Source organism: Podarcis melisellensis (genome assembly GCF_964234715.1).
Source record: "Podarcis melisellensis genome assembly, chromosome: 15".
NCBI classification, from domain to species: Eukaryota; Metazoa; Chordata; class Lepidosauria; order Squamata; family Lacertidae; genus Podarcis; species Podarcis melisellensis.
This window is the reverse complement of record NC_138532.1, coordinates 24,958,491-24,973,052: the sequence shown is the minus strand read 5'-3', so window position 1 is coordinate 24,973,052 and position 14,562 is coordinate 24,958,491. Positions and strand designations below refer to the sequence as shown.

General features: G+C 47.8%; 1 long non-coding RNA gene across 1 annotated transcript; it reads right to left on the bottom strand.

The window, feature by feature from the left end:
• Positions 1-243: 243 nt before the first annotated feature.
• On the bottom strand, positions 244-6,939 carry LOC309357410. Its single transcript, XR_014163119.1, has 2 exons — positions 6,179-6,939; positions 244-609 (listed from the first exon to the last, which is right to left on the bottom strand). It is a non-coding gene; the product is annotated as an uncharacterized lncRNA (long non-coding RNA).
• Positions 6,940-14,562: the final 7,623 nt, after the last annotated feature.

Sequence of the window (14,562 nt, the reverse complement as noted above, 5' to 3'; positions counted from 1 at the left end):
GATATCAAGCCCAAACTCTTCTTCTTCTTCAGACAGACAATCATGCCCCACCTCTTTTTTCTACAACCAGCTGGATTTTTCCACAGAGCCCATATTGGGATTTTAGCAGGTGGGTGTTTTTTAACAGAGTTTGTAAAATCTGAATCATTATTGAGCTTTATTTAAATCTTTTATGTGATTTTAAATATTGTTCTATTCTCATGTAAACCACTCTGAGCTTAAGAAAAGCAGTATGCAAGTATCTTAAATAAATCAATACATGAAATTTTAATCTCAGACTCTGGCAAAAGATTTGAGGGATATGAGAAGAAGAATTCCCTTCCTTGAAGGAAGTGGCAAACTTGAGGGGGAACCCAACATTTTCCTTCTATTGGATGTGAAAAATCTACAAACCCTCATCTTCATGCTCCCTTCTGACAGAGCCAGCAGGACTTCCAACTGCCAGTGCAGTTACCCTCAAAGTTTGAGCCAAGCCAAGCTGAGCACAGTTTCTGTTGAAGCCCCCAAAGATTTAATTAGTTAAAGTCTTCTCCTCTTCAGCCAAAGGAGCTTCCCAGAGCAGCTTGCAAAGATCAGTAATAACATAACCACTGTCCTCAGGCTTCCAATCTAAAAGACACAAGATCAAAGGAAAATGGTTTGGGAGGGAGGAGGAAAAAACAAGCCCAAGTACTTCTTAAACAAATTAGGAAAAGCCGGATCATATTGGATGAATGCATTTACCAATCTTTAAATACATTTCTCAAGATTTGTTGGGAATGGCTTTTATTGCTGCGCTGTTGACAGCATGGCATTTCGTTCATGCCTAAAGTTGTTTTACAGGTGGTAGGAAAATATACCTTAGTTACTGCATGATCTTGACTGACATGAGCCCTTGTCCTCCTGGACGTGCCCTGCCTTGAGCAAGGTCTGGGATAGCTCAGTCGATAGTGCATGAGACTCTTAATCTCAAGATCATGGGTGGTATAGCTTTTCCTCCTGTCTTGGAGCCTTAGGCCCTTACATTTACAAGGCAGGGCTGAATTGGTCACCTATGAAGCTGCACCATTGCAGAACCTTTGCTTCCATATTCAGGGCCTTTGCCAAGGTGGGGCAGATACTGTGCTGCCGCCACCATTGGGGCAGTGTCAGGATGCTGTCAGCGGCTCCCGACTGGTTGCCCAGGAAAGTATAAAGACAAGGAAAAGTTTCTTACAGTCCTTCTTTATTTCAATCTTCGCAGAGAGAGGCTACATAACCCAGTTTATTGGATAATGGCACTGTCCCGAGTGAAACTCCACCCCCCATCTCTCCCACTTCTTCATTCCACACTTCTGTGGGTGTGGCTATGTGCCCCCTGTCTTTGAGCTCTTTGCTCTCCTACTTTTAAGGTTCGCCAAGTTCTGGGAGATGGAGGGTCTGGAATGCTTTCTCATGACAACATGTCAGCCAGTTGCTGCTCCTCCTCTCCCATGATTTCCCAACTTTTCCCCTCATCTGCCTCTGAGCTGTGACCTCCCGCAAACCACTGTTGCAAATCTATACTGTCTTCCTCCTCCTCCTCCTCACTGGGAGGGTCAGGATGGGGAGGTAGTCTTCACCATTCCTCCTCTGCCAGGTCCCTGACAGGCAATTATTGACCCCATCATATGGCAGCTTCTATTTAAAGCTAGGGTGGGTGCAATGACACAATGGTCCTCTCTCTCCCTGGCACCACTGCACCAGCCCTCAATTTCCCTTCCCTCAGGTGATTTCCCCCAATGGAGAATGAATCATGACAGTGGGTTTTTCTTTTGGGAAAACAGGTTGCAAACAAACTTTATTATAACAGATGTAAAAAAGGAGTTTTGGTTCTTCTTTCTTCCACAAAAATGTAACAAACCGTGAGGTTATTCACGGCACAGTGCTGTTGCTTTTTATTAAAATGTATACTGTCTCAAGTTATAGGCTGTATGCTGTTCAGGCTCAAGGTTACTTTCTTTTACACAACTTTCATAGATCAGAGTTCTCCACACACACTTCAGGAACTTAGGGTTTTAACTGGACTGTTTCCCTTACAGACCCCCAAATCCTCCTTGGCCTCGGAATCACTACTGCCTGTTCCTGTCAGAGTATTCCCTCTGAGGACCCCTTTTTTCCTATAAACACCGTGTGGGACTGTGTCTTTTTTATTTTAACAGGGTTCTGTGATTCAGAACCTTAGAGCATATACTGAGAGTTCTCGGCGCTCCTCAGCTCTACCACCTGTCAGAACAAACTCTCCTGATCGAATCCAACTCACAGACTGAATCCCTCTCACACACTCCTCACTCCACTCCAACTGCCTCCCATGGAACTATGGCTGATCAGGAGCTGTTACTAGTTAACTGTTTGCTGGGGGGGGGGGGGCAATGACTCAACTTGCTCAGCAAACAAACTTTTCCGTCACAGTGGGCACATCAGAAACAGGGGCCAAATGTGGCCCTCCAAGTCTCTCTATCTTGCTCTTGGGACACTTCCCAGCCCACACCCTTCATCAGCCCTACTCCAACAGCCACAGGCAGCATGGTCAGTGGTCAGGATGATGGCAGCTGCCTCCAACAATGTCTGGAGGGCACTAGGGTGAGCAAGGCTGAGCCAGAATATTTCTTTCTAATTGGCCAGCTGCATTGTTGACCCAAACAGGACAAGTTCACATTCTGCATTAATCACATCTGTGCCCACAGTCAATCCTGTCATAGAAACTTTAAAAGCTGCTTTATTCAGACTCACTGGTCCATCTAGATCAGTATTGTCTGCACCATTGGTGGTGTATCTCTAGCCTGTGGGCCAACTTTGGCCCACCAGGAAGTCTAAGGTGGCCCATGGGGCCTTTCCCCCCAAACCATGCCCACCTGTCCATCTGCTGACACCACTGCGTAATGAGCAGGGAAATAGAGTTCAATCCTTCTTAGGGCTGCTTCAGGAGCACACTTACTGCACGGAATGTGCTGGTGAAGTGGACCTCTGCAGCCAGCAATATTGTTCCCTCCATTCATCAGCTGGTGAGCGAAGGATCCAAGGCTCCTCACTTTGGCTGTATGCACCTATTCCCCCACCAAAGCGAGGTTTTTTGAAAGTCCTTTCGTAAACAGCGCTGCACCACTCAGGGTTTTGGAGGTTCAGAGAGCAGTGCTGGGCTGTTTGCAAAAGGGCTTTCAAACAGCCCTTTTGCTATGTCTTAAAGTTCCAATAGTTAGGGCTTCAAAGCTCAGTGTCACCTGTTGTAACTGCCCACCGATCAAATTTGGCCCTCCAGGGCTGAGCTGTCACTCAGGACAGAAAAGGCTTCCCCCGCTCATCCCTTATCTACACCAACAAGCACTGGCTCACCAGAGTTTCGGGGGGGGGGCGTTATTCCCAGCCCTACATGGAGATGCACTTGGGGACTGAACCTGCAGCCCTCTGAATGCAAGGCAGGTGCTCTACCACTAAGCTGTGCTCCTTTGCCAAAATACTCTGGTATTTAGATCCTTTGTTATAAGATGTGGCCATTCCCCCATCATTTCCATGCCCCCACCCTCCCCCGCAAAAATCCTGAACTGTGTTGTATGATTCATCCACGGAGCAACTTGAACCAGAGGAATTAGGTCCAACTCTGTTTAGTGATGGCACTGGAATACTAAAGTCAGCAAGGGAGCGTTTGCCTGAAGAGATTGGGAGTGGGGCGGGGGCAGGGAGAGAGTGTTCAGTTTATGTTTGTCAGAGTCACAGAGGAAAATCTAATTAAAGATGGCGTCCGAGCTTGGCAAAGACTGTAGATGGTGCCAGAATATAAAACACAGCTCCTACCCACAGATCAGAAGGCAATATTAATAAACCCATGGAGAGGGGATGGCAGGATCAGCCGGTAATATTGATAAAATGCAAAGCAAAGACAAAGCGTCCAGGGAATATTGGATGGCAGGACTGATAAAAAATGAAATAGGGGCCATTTCAACAGGGGTTGGTGACAATATTTCTCCGCCTCCTGCCAGCGTTGCTCTGGTCATTTCCCGGGAGGAAGCATTCATTCCATAGCAGGGAAGGGGGAACTCAGGCTTGGAGAGCAACTGTGCCCAGAGGCTGAGCTAGCTGCTCCAGCACCCAGAGCGGCATACATGCTGTGCACCCAGGGGTGGGGCTAGCCACCCATGGATGTGTGGTGAGTGTCCCAGGGGGTGGCACGGCAAATTCACACACACCCCAGGGATGACACCCGGGATGGACTGCACCCACTGCACCCCCTTCCTCTGCCAGTGACTCTCAAGACTCTCCCCAGGCCATGCCCCTCACCCAGTCCTGCTTTGCATCCCCCATCTAATGTTCTTGCATGGCTGGAGTGTGACCTTGAACTTAGATCATGCCTCTTGCTTTCTTGAGTGGAAGATAGAGAGTGGGAGATGTGCCTATAGAATCAAGCCCACTGTGCAAAAGAGAGCCGGTGTGGTGTAGTGGTTAGAGTGTCAGACTAGGACCTGGGAGACCAGGGTTCAAATCCCCACTCTGCCATTAAGCTTACTGGGTTTGACTTTGGGCCAGTCACTGTTCCTAAGACAGCGCTACCTCACAGGGCTGTTGTGAGAATTAAATGAAGAGATGGGAAACCATGTGCCCTATAGTGAAACACGATAAATAGTAATAAAGATGTCCTTCACATTTGTCACTCTTTCCACTCGTTGTAACAGGCTATATATGCCTTCCTGGCACTTGTAGGGTATTGGTGTGTGTGTGTTCCTTCTGTTTAGGTGTGTGTGGATGAAAACTAATATTGCCACAACTTTGAAGTTCTCGAGGGTGTTTTGTGGGGAGGGGAGGGGTTGTTTGCCTTTGTGTATGTTCAATTAAAGGTATGCAAATTTAAAATTGCCTATCCAGATGGCAGCCATACAGATCGGCAGCTCTGAAACACGATCACAGTGAGCCACCCTTAGTTTAAATTAAAACTATTCAAGCCACGGCTTGCACAAGCACATATTTATGGGGAGGAAATCAATGCATGGTGGTTTATCCCAGCTTATTGCTGCTTCTGGGCTGCAGGGGATCACTTAGAAAACCTCCATGTACAGAGCCAGTATATCTTTGATTACCAGTTTTCTGGGGTGGGATGGTAGGAATAACAAGGTAAGCCCACCTTTTTATGTTCTGCTTGAGATCTTCTAAACACACACGAGAGAGAGAGAGAGAGAGAGAGAGAGAGAGAGAGAGAGAGAGAGAGAGAGAGAGAGAGAGAGAGAGAGAGAGAGAGAGATGAAAATAGATTGATAAATTGCAGGGCCACATACACACAGATCTAATCCAAAAAAGGGAATTATTAGGTTCATGTTTTCAAATACCTGAGAACCGAGTGTCACCTGTCCATTTCTCATGGAAGTCCCTCTTCCCTGCAAACAGTGGTTGAAGGATTTTGTGGCCTTGTTGCCTATGCAGATAGTGCTTCAAGTTGACTGCAGCAATGGCATTATCGGCACATTTCAGGGGGAGGGTGGCTGCAGCATCAGGGGCAATTTGAACAGCAATTATGATCTACACAGGACAAGAGGAAGAGGCATACAAGCCCTGGGAGCCCTGGGTTGCCCACCCGTAATTTTGGTGCATGAATCAAACTCACCAGGAAGGGAAGAATGTATCGAGGCCAGTTGTCTAAATCTCACCATCTTAGAGCAAACTGCTTTCCTGCAGGGGACCTTTTCCTGTACAGTGGTACCTCAGGGTACAGACACTTCAGGTTACATACGCTTCAAGTTACAGACTCCGCTAACCCAGAAATATTACAGTACCTCAAAGTTAAGAACTTTGCTTCAGGATGAGAACACAAATTGTGCTCCGGCGGTGCAGCAGCAGCGGGAGGCCCCATTAGCTAAAGTGGTGCTTCAGGTTAAGAACGGTTTCAGGTTAAGAACAGACCTCCGGAACAAATTAAGTACTTAACCCGAGGTACCACTGTATCCGGTTTCCAGAATTTCTAGAGGAGAGCTAGCATGGTGCAGTGGTTAGAGTTTTGAGCTGGGAACTAGACCACCAGAGTCCAAACCCTCACTTTGCCGGGTCATCAACTCTCAGGCAGCAACCTGCCTCACAGCAATGTTGTGAGGATGGGAGGGAGGACCCCCATGCATGGCAAATGGATAGATGGACAGATAGACAGATAGACAGACAGACAGACAGACAGACAGACTAGCTCCAAAGCAGAATCACTGACCTGAAATGACCAGCCTATTGCTCAAAATGCATTCTGATCCAACCTAACAGGACTAATACATCTGAGGAACGACCGTGGCTCAGTGGTTTGAGCATCTACCTTGCATGCAGAAGGTCTCAGGTTCAATCCTCTTCGAGTAGGATTGGGAGAGATTCCATGTCTGAAACCCGGGAGGGTTACTGCCGGTCCGTGTAGACAATATTAGCTGGATTGGTGAGTTGACACAGTCTGCTGCACCAGTTGGGTTTCTGTTTGCTTCTGTTTTTGGGGAGCGTGGCTCAGCTTTTGTGCTGAGCTCCACTCCCAAACTTCTAAACTCCTCCCACAGCCCCACCCCAAACTGTTGGCTCTGCCCTCCCAGGTGTCAAACTGCTTTCTTTAGAGAGCTTGCAATGTTTGGTTTCTAGGGGAGAGAGGAAAAGAGGTGCCATCCTGCAAGCTGGGCCGCCCTTCCCATTGTCCGGCGTGTTGTGATTGCCTGTCTTCATTCCGAGCTGGAGAATGCAGAGGGGTCAGGCGATCAGCTGCCCTTGCTTTGGGCTCTGGGCTCCGATAACAGGATTTGTCAAACAAAAGCACAGACCGCCATGCAGCAGGGAGGGGAGGGAGGAAGATGGAAAGCCCAGGGCAAGATGAGTCCGCAGCAGGAGAAGAAGAAAAGGCGCTTTGTGTCATCTATTCTGTGCTCCTTTTCTCTACCTTCAAAGGGGCTTTTGTGTCTGGTAATGTGAATAAATAGTTATCGGAAAGGAATGACCCCCTCTCCCCCAGTCTTGCCGCCTTGTCTCCAAGCTGGTAATCGCTACAGGAAACAAGGTGGAGGTGGGAAAGGTGGCAGAAAACAACATGCTCTGGGGGGAGGTGGGTTGGGGGGTGCTTCAAAAAAGCTTATAAAAAAAATCACTATAGCTTCATTAGGCTATCTGTTTACTGAATATCCATCCTGATTGGTTTGTATAAGGTTTGCAGGGAGGTTACACAACATTTTCTATTTGTCAAACATTGGTCCTCGTTCGTTTCCACAGAGGTTATATGACATACAGCCAAGCAAGTGTTATCTCATACATTCCAGAGCATTTCTGAAACACTCTTCTTATTGAAAATGAGGGGGGGGAGAGAGAGAAGCCATGGAGTTGTGGGATGATGGGTTTGTTGCACAAGACAGCCAAGTAAACGTCAGCCGTGCCACCTGAATTTGCAGGCATGTGTTAGACTCCCACCTGAAAACAACAACAGCCTGGAAATGCCCTGTGACCCTGCCACAGACAACACAACTTGTGTCGAGATGGCTAATGTTGCCAACTTTTCAGGTGTCTACTATAGCTGTGCCTTTAGCAGTGACTCAAAGAAATATTGGCCTTTGTCTGCATGCTTTAGAAAGCATCACTTGATTTTTGCAGATCAAGCTGCAAGTACAGTGGTACCTTGGGTTAAGAACTTAATTCGTTCTGGAGGTCTGTTCTTAACCTGAAACTGTTCTTAACCTGAGGTACCGCTTTAGCTAATGGGGCCTCCCACTGCCACCGCACGATTTCTGTTCTCATCCTGAAGCAAAGTTCTTAACCCGAGGTACTATTTCTGGGTTAGTGGAGTCTGTAACCTGAAGTGCCTGTAACCTGAAGCGTCTGTAACCCAAAGTACCACTGTACATGCACAGGAGCAAGCTGGGGCATTTTTCCCCCCCAAGTCAGTTGGCAAACTGAAAGACAAGCTGTTTGGCTGACAGTATGTGCTGCCTCCGACACAGCCTGTATGTGCTACTGTGCACCATCAATCCAAAAGAGTCTGATATAAGGCAAGAAAAAGATGGCAAACTCCCTCTGGGAAATGTTCTTATAACTTCCCGATGTGCAAATGCAGTAAAATAGCCAGTCTTAAATCCAGGGTTATTTCCTCTACAGCCCTAGGAAATGAAATGGCTTAACAGAGAAAGCCAACCACAGTGCGCTGTTAAATGCAGCCACTAAACTGGTTGCTGTTGTTAAACAAGTGCAGACAGCCAATCAGGCAGAGGCGTGTCCCTGATGAAAGTAGCGATTGGGTGGAGAGTTGCAGCGGGTCATTTGCTAGGGAGGGGAAGAAGAGCAAGTTCCGAGTAGTCAATGAACAGTTTGTGGGTAACGCTCAGCTCATTAACAAGCCATGCAGGGAAGCAAGGCAAACTGAGGCAATGGTGCCATCTGGTTGCAAAAAATGGGCAATAGGCTTGCCCCTGGAACAGCAGCGTCTTTGACATTACATCACAAGCTAACATTACGTCATGTGCAGGTACATTTAAAATTTATTTAATCCGGCTGCTTATTGTTCAGATTTCTTTCTTTTTTTTAATCCTAAATTTTCAGATAAAAGCTGCTCAGAGCAATTTATGGTGTGGGAAGGGGGACTCTGGCTATGTTCCTGCTCTCTCAGCTGTTTTTCCAAACCAATACCTGAAGCCTAGCAAGAAGCAGAACAGCCAGGCAGGGGGATTTGGAGCACAGTCTGACTCTCCCAAGGCTGAGTTACTTTGCAGTGGGATGCGGGGGAGACAGTGGAACCTACAACAAAATGTTGCAGTGCTGAACATTCTTGCTCAGGGTCCCTTCCACCCAAGACAGGCAACCATCCAGTGAAGCTGAATGTTGGGATATTCAGAACTGACCAAAAGAGGTGCTACTCCACACTGCACAGAATTAAAATGTGGAACTCACTGCCACAAGACACACTGATGACCAACAACTTTAGTGGTTTTAAAAAAGGATTAAATAGATACATGGAGGACAAGACTATTGATGGCTATGAGTCACAATGGCTGTGTCCTACTGTACCTCCACTGTCAGAGAATGTAACCTCTGAAGGTTAGTTGCTGGGAATCACAGGTGAGCCAAGCGCTGCTGTTGCGCTCAGGTCCTGCTTGCAGGCTTCCCACAGGCATCTGTTTGGCCACTGTGAGAACAGGGTGCTGGATGAGATGGGCCTTTGGCCTGAGCCAGCAGTGATCCTATTGGTTCTCTCTCCTGCTGAGGACACCTGCCCTCCCTGTGTTTCGAGACAAGGAAACCATTCCATGAGCCCATGTCCCCACCAGCCTTGCAGGAAGAAGATTGTTGAGACCTTTTCACCTGTACCTGCTGCCTGTCCCAGAAGAAAAAGAAGAGGAGGAGGAGGAGGAGGAGGAGGAAGAAGAAGAGTTTGGATTTGATATCCCGCTTTATCACTACCCTAAGGAGTCTCAAAGCGGCTAACATTCTCCTTTCCCTTCCTCCCCCACAACAAACACTCTGTGAGGTGAATGGAGCTGAGAGACTTCAGAGAAGTGTGACTAGCCCAAGGTCACCCAGCAGCTGCATGTGGAGGAGCGGAGACGCGAACCCGGTTCACCAGATTACAAGTCTACCGCTCTTAACCACTACACCACACAGGCTCCTCCTGTGTTGTTTTCCTTGCCTCACTTCGACTTTCACTTATTTTGTTTGCTTGCATTCCCCTCAAACAAGGGTCCAGGACTGGGCAGGGGGAGGCAAGCAAAGAAGCGGAAGGAAGCACCTGGGCACATATTAAAGATTGTGGCATTGCAGATGCTTCGGGGGGGGATGATTTAAACATGAAGTCAAAGACGATAATGGTGTTGTCAGAGCTGCAGTGTTAACACCAATCAATAATTCACTGATACACTGCTGGTGTGCCTTCAGCTATCATGTCCGCCTTTGGCAGGCGGGGGCAGGGGGAGAACAGGTGCAATAACAGGCAATTTGGTCCCTCGTGGCCTGAGGCTCATCTTCAAACGGAGGCTTTAATGACCTTCTGCAGCTTCAGATAGGGAGGAATGACAGAATCGACTGAGACTGAGTAAATACCGCCTTTGGTTAAATTACATAGCCTTTCTACGTAAATTTTGAGTTGGTGGGTCTGGGCCTGAAATGGCTTCATCATCAGAACAGAAGAAGATCCCTGCTAGATCAGGCCAATGGACAATCTAGTCATAAAATCATAGATCTGTGGAGTTGGAAATGGACTGTGAGGATCATCAACCTCCTGTAATGCAAGAATCCTTCACCCAACATGGGGCTTGAACCCACAACCCTAAGATTAAGCATCTCATGCTCTACCAACTGAGCTAAGTCCAGCATCCTGTTCTCACAGTGGCCAACCAGATGCCCACAGGAAAATCTCAAGCAAGGAGGGTCCAAGCGCAAGAGCCCTCTCTCCTCTTACGGGTTCCAGCAAGTGGTCTTCAGAAGCGTTACTGCCCCCAACTGTGGCAGTAGCCAGGAGTGGCCAGCACAGTGGGGTGGGGCTGCCCCACTGCCCTCCCAACAGCAGGGTCACTCCTGCGTACCAGAGCAGTGCAGAAGTGGGACAGTGAGATGGCCAGGTGGGAGCTGGATGGGTGCCCAGCAGAATGAATCCTGCATGGTTATGTGCACCAACATAACCCTGACCCCACCACCTGCTCTGCCGCCCCCCACTGCCCTGGTAAATGGCAGGCCCAGCCAGCAGAGTTGTACCCAGAAGCAGGCAGAGCCCATTCCCAAGCAGGAAGTGTAGGGTATTAAAAATGCAGACAAACCAACAATTCATGTTTTGCTAGATAGGCACATGATAGGAGCTGAAGCTTACAGAGTTTTCCTGCTAGAGAGAGCTCTGAGAGAGACACTCCCACTGTGCCTTGACAGGAAAGGCTATACAGTACATTATATATTATTCTACCTGCCTGAACACACCCTCTCCTTTTTTCCAACTCTTTCTGTCCTGCCAGCAATATGACAATGTCTGCATCTGTGCTCCAAACTGAAGACACAATTTTAAGCTAGACTTAAGTATGTATTTGTAACTGAATTACCATTTTAAGCCTGTCTGAACAAAGCTCCTGTATCTGTTACAAGTATTCTGAATGAATAAATGTTTATTTTTACCTTTTACAGCACTGTGATTGTTATTTTAAGGGGGAGAAAAGGAGGAAATGCTAGGAAAATCCAGCCTGACTTAAAGCACCCTGGATTGCTTCAACTAAAAGGCTAAAACTAGCCTATCCAACCTTCCTTTTTAAGCTGCAAAGGGAGGCACTGCAAAGGGAGTTCAGCAAACTCACAAACATGAGGAAGGGGCTGTTTGGGGGAGGGGTTAAGGGAAAATGTATTTGATTGCTTGTATTTGATTATATGTTGGCCTTATATTCAACTAATAAAATATTCAAAACAAACAAACATGAGGAAGGAAAGATAATATCTAATGAATATGTCCTCTCCTAACATCTACCGTATTCACACCCAACAGGAAGAAGGTTGAAAGATTCAGGAACAACAGAAGAAAGTCCTTCTTCACACAGCACATAGTCAAAGAGATGGAATTCACTCCCACAAGGAGTGATGGCCACCAACTTAGTTGGCTTAGGCAAATTTGTAGCTACTAGCCACAGTGACTATGTTCCACCTCCACTGTCGTAGTGAATGGGATGTGGGTGGCGCTGTGATCTAAACCACTGAGCCATTTGGGCTTGCTGATCAGAAGGTTGGCGGTTCGAATCCCCACCACGGGGTGAGCTCCTGTTGCTCTGTCCCAGCTCGTGCCAACCTAGCAGTTCAAAAGCACACCGGTGCAAGTAGATAAATAGGTACCACTGTGGCAGGAATGCAAGCAGCATTTCCATGTGCTCTGGCTTCCTTCACTGTGTTCCGTTGCACCAGAAGCGGTTTAGTCATACTGGCCACATGACCCAGAAACCTGTCTGTGGACAAACACCCGCTCCCTCGGCCCGAAAGCGAGATGAGCGCCAAAACCCCATAGTCACCTTTGACAACTTAACTGTCCAGGGGTCCTTAACCTTTCTTATCATAGGCGGTATGCCTCTGGGTACCATTCGCTTGGAATCACAGGTGGAGAGAGTTGCTGGTGAAGGCATCTCAGAGGCATCTGGTGAAGAGACACCTTCATGGATCGGGGGCAGGTCTGTGCAACTCATATGAACGTCGGCGTCTTCACCTTCACCCTCACAGGCCGGCAATTTAGGTCTATTTAGGTCTACAAGGAGACTACCGGTAAGCAACACAGACCATTCCTTTGAAGTCCGGCATCTCAGAGGCATCTGGCGAAGAGACACCTTCATGGATCGGGGGCATGTGTGTGCAACTCTGAACAGGCTCCCGCCATCTCTGGCCTTCCATTCTGCACACAGGGGCAGCTTCTCGGTGCTGCAAGCATCGCCTTCCCAACAGACCCTCTGGTCAGTATTCCACGGAAGCCGCCGGCAGCCTTGCGGAACCCCTTGACCCACAGACGCCTTGATTAGCACTTCTTTTCAGCCTATTTAGCTACGCAAATGCCTCCGTCACGGCTGAGCGGCCACGTCTTTGCCACTTGCTTTCCCATTAATTCAGCGTGAAAATTGGTGGTGCCTGGAATACAGGTGGGGATGCCGCCACCGTTTCTGTCTCAGTTTCCTGACACCTGCCCTCCTCCTCCGCCAGAGTTAATCATGCAGGGAACAAAGATCCCTTTGAATCGCTTAATGACTTCGTTTCCCTGAGGCCAGAGAGAGAAAGCGTGTGCAGCAGCGGCGGTGGCGGCATCGCCAACCGCACTGCTCTAGCACACGGTTGCCAACTTTCGTGACCAAGGTATCTATGCTCCTGAACATTTAATGGCAGCTCGATCCCCAGGCATTAACAGGCGAGAATGTTTCCTCTAATTCACCTGCTAATTTTCTGTTGATCAAACTGTATTTTTTTTTAAAAAAAAAAAGGCAAAAGAGTAGCTCAGTCTAAGTTTTATGTTGACCAGTTGGTAACTGCACTCCCAGCATTTAGCAACAAAAGAGTTATCAATATTTGTTCATTTTGTAATATGCTTTTGGTGTTTTCAATGAATATTCCCCCACACAAACACACACACAGTGGCTCTTTGGTCACTATCTGTATGCTCACTGGAGCAAATTAATATAGTCTGAATTAAGAACCTAGGTTTTTTTACGTGGAAATGAAGCCGCTGAGGTTATCTCTGCATATGAAAATCACAGTGTGTGTGTGAAGCAGCCTTACAGGCCAATGATATAGAACATTTTGAAAGAGAAAGACAGGGAATGTGGACAAAAAGAATGCCCCTTAAAATAAATCCCACATGCCAACTTTAAAGGCACTTTATTTTCTCTTCACATCTCTAACCCCCCTCCTCTGTTTCTTTTCCAGAAGTTTGCTCTTGCAAGCCTGTACTGCCATCTGGTGGGATTTCTGTGCAAGTTATCCCAGTTAGTTGGGGCTGAATTAAGACTCATAGATGCCCTGAGCACCGAAAATATTATGGTGCCCCCTTCTATACGTAATTCAAAATAAACACAATGCCAAACTGGAAAAATTAAATTGTGTAGTGGAGTGTAAGGAAGTCTAACAAAGCTTTGAACTTCCCCATGATGACTACTGTGGTGTGGGACTTTTGGTTGGTTGGTTGTTTTTCAAAAACAAAATCCTCATTATTATTTTTTGAGCCATTATTATTTTGCTGATGCCCTAACAACATGCTTGGTCCAACAATTGGGCAATCCACTGCAGCATTTAGTGTAGGCTCCAGATTTGTTTGAAAGGGGCTAAGTCAGGGATGGGGAACCTTTGACACACAAAACCTCCACATGCAGCCTATGAATCCATTTCCCCCAAACTGCACCCACCTGCCCCAAACCTGAATATTGTATTCAACATCAGGTGTGGGGCAGGCAGAGACATAGTTGGATTAGCAGTTTACCCCTGCAGGAAGCTGGATTGAACTCGATCCTGCAGGGTAGCAGGAACCCCACCTCCATGGGACAACTTTGAGAGGTGATTTGGACAACCCAACCACCAATCACCTGCCATTCGCCTGCCATCATTATTATGTCAGGTGATTGGCAGGGGTACAGTCCTACCTACCTAAGTTAGCCTGTGGGGTTTGGGTGTCATGGACCCAGAGGGGTGGTGAGAGCTTAGAGCCCAGGGACTGGTGGTGGGACTATGAGTGGTCAGAAGGAGAAGAGGGAGCAGACTGGGAGGAGGTGGCATCAGAAGCTGAAGAGGCACCAGGGTTTAGTGAGCAGGGAGAGCATGTGGCAGACAGAAGTCTAGAAACAGAAGCTGAAGTGGAGAGAGACCAAGAGGCAGAAATGAGTCAGGCTGGTGAAGAAGCCAGGGTGCCTCCACTCCTGCTACGACAAGTTCCCCTGCCCCCAGATTTCCCAGGATTAGAAGAGACATGAAGAGGGAGCAGCAGAGAAAGGCTAAGGCACCACCATGTCCTCCCACTTCCTGGCCACTTTCACCACTGCCCATCTGTTGCCCTTTGCGCACTGCAGCCCAGAATGAGACAGCAGCTTAAGTGGTGTCTGCATCTCCTCCTCCTCCTTGTCACCGCTCACACTGCTGCTCAGGCAGCCTTAGCAA